This window comes from Aotus nancymaae, unplaced genomic scaffold, assembly GCF_030222135.1.
Source record: "Aotus nancymaae isolate 86718 unplaced genomic scaffold, 86718_ANA_hifiasm-v0.15.2.pri h1tg000059l, whole genome shotgun sequence".
Taxonomy (NCBI): domain Eukaryota; kingdom Metazoa; phylum Chordata; class Mammalia; order Primates; family Aotidae; genus Aotus; species Aotus nancymaae.
The window spans coordinates 18618341-18620965 of NW_026988473.1; the positions used below are offsets into that span (position 1 = coordinate 18618341).

Below are 2625 nucleotides of genomic sequence, written 5' to 3' on the forward strand. Positions count from 1 at the left end.
AGTGATCTGATTTAAGCATTAGGGGAGAGCAGCAGATGGTGTGATTTATATTCACATATAAAATGCTTTCCCAAGTGATTCAAAGGCCCTGGTGGGTTTTAAACATTGTAATAGCTGCGATTATTTTGTTGTATTTTATAGACACATTGTGTTTTGGTCATTCCTGATTGATTTCCTCTCAATTCTAAAAGCAGCAGTGGTAAGAATAGGCACCCCTCATTTAAGAGATAGGGAAAACAGGATGGAGGAGATGATGATTAAAAAATAAGATTTACCCTGGGAGATGTCAGCACAGGTCACTGCATCATGAACTGGGCCCTGAGAGCCTAAGAACAGAGGCCCTCTGTGAACAGAGGCCCTGAGAGCCCAGCCTGATGGAATTTAGTTCATTCTCAACAGAAAACAGATACGATTACAGTGGAGGTCAATAACTGACTTGCACCAGCTGCGAGATTTGTAACTTCCTGCTGACTCATGGGCCTCACCTTTCCAGATGAATTTTCTTTGCTTATATTAAGTCTCCACAGAGAGGATTTTATTGCTCTCTGTGAAGTTAGAGAAGTTGGGCTTTTCAGCTTGGACCGTGTGATTATAAGTGAAACTGCAAATGGCCTTCTTAATTAATATCTAGAAGAAAGAGCCATTACTTTGGAGAAACCCTCAAGCTATTTCAAAGAGAGGGAAAATCAGGATACTATGAGGTGCCTCATCTTCCACAGGGAGAATCTGAGGAGGATGGCACTGAGCTGGAACCTGGAAGTGAGAGCATTTTAGGAAACTCTGGATCATAAAAAGGACCCCAGTGGATGTGCTTCTGGCAATGCTGCAGACCCTGGAATAAGCAAATATCTAAATAACGGCATGAACTTTTCAGAATTAGCTATCCCTCCTCTATATTTTGATCTTAATTGTTGACTACCTAACTTAAAACATTTTTTTGTCTACTTTTACCCCAATGTGATTAATGGTTATGATACAATTCAAAAAGTCACAGAGGAGACATTATCCTGCTTCTCTGTTGCACCGACCTCAACGTCTTGCCTGAGTCCTCCATTTGTCCCACATGCCTATAGATGGGTGTGTTCATTTCACACCAATTCAAGAAATGGAAATTGAATAGCTAGAGAAAACCTTCCCTAACACTGAAACCAATGGCGAATTTGGTGAATGACTTGCAGAAGAAATGGAAGAGGAACAAGCATTTAAAAGATCTAGAAACACTGATGGTTGAATTTTGCATTGTGTTTCAGAGCAAGAATACTTGGGCAGTGACTGGAAAAGGCGGTAAGAATATTAAGGTTTTCTGTACAGACTATACTGCCAGGGTTTTAGCACCAAAGGGCAGTGGTCCCAAGTGCATGCTGAGTATCAGTGCTGATATTGAAACAATTGGAGAAATTCTGAGGAAAATCATCCCTACCTTGGAAGAGTACCACCATTATACAAGAAGCAGCTTTGACTGTGAGTTGAGGTTGTTGACTCATCAGAGTCTAGCAGGAGGAATTATTGAGGTCAAAGATGCTAAAATCAAAGAGCTTCAAGAGAACAACAATCAAGCTTTGCCAGGAATGCTGCCCTCCTTCCACCGACAGAGTTGTTCTTATTGGAGGAAAATCATGGGGTGGTAGAGTGCATACAAATCATCCTTGATCTTATATTTGAGTCTCCTACAGAGGATGTGCACAGCTTTATAATCCCAATTTTCATGATGTAAGCTATGATTGTGGTTTTTACAATGATGCCTAATGACTGGGCCATGAATGCCTGGTGGGGTTTCTGAGGCAGGGAAGAGGTGGTTTTGAGAGAATGTCTACCAGTCAGGGTGAGCCTTCCATGCTGCCATCTAGAAGAGATTATGATGACATGAGCCCTCGTTGAGGACCACTTCCTTCTTCTTTTGGACAAGGTGGCTGGGGTGGTAGCAGAGCTGAGAATCTTCCTCTTCCTCCACTATCACCACCAAGAGCAGGAGACATAGGGTCTATAACAGAAGAGGAAGACCTGGAGATGGTTACAATGGCATGGCTGGCTTCTGTGCTAATCAAACTTGGGACTCTGCAATAGATACATGGGGCCCATGAGAATGGTAGATGGCTTATGAACCACAGAATGTCTCCAGATACAATTATTCCCATGCATGGGACTCTGGCTCATATGGTGATCTTGGTGGGCCTATTATTACTACACAAAGAACTATTCCCAAAGATTTGGTTGGATCTATTATTGGCAAAGGTGATCAGTGAATCAAACAAATCCATCATGAGTTGGAGCTTCAGTTAAAATGGATTAGCCTTTAGGAGGTGAAGATCAGATCTTTATCATTATAGAAACATAGGACCAGGTATAGAATGCACAGTATTTGCTGCAGAACAGTATAAAGCAGTTTTCTGGGACGTTTTTGCTAATACTACTGAGGAACTGAAGGAGTCCTGCATCTTTTTTTTTTTTCTGCTTCTATTTAAAAACGCATCATTCCTCTGCTTCACAAGCGTTTTGCATTTGAGGTGTAGCGAAACCTTTGCTGTTCACCAGATGTAATGCTTTCGTTCCTTACAGACAGGGTTGGGGGTGTAGGGAAGGCCTTGCAAAAACTAATGTTGAAATTTTGAAACAGCAGTAGAATGA

General features: G+C 41.7%; 1 pseudogene; it reads left to right on the forward strand.

Moving 5' to 3' along the window:
* The first annotated feature begins 1105 nt into the window (after window positions 1-1105).
* Window positions 1106-2422, forward strand: LOC105717407 (heterogeneous nuclear ribonucleoprotein K-like; annotated as a pseudogene).
* Window positions 2423-2625: the final 203 nt, after the last annotated feature.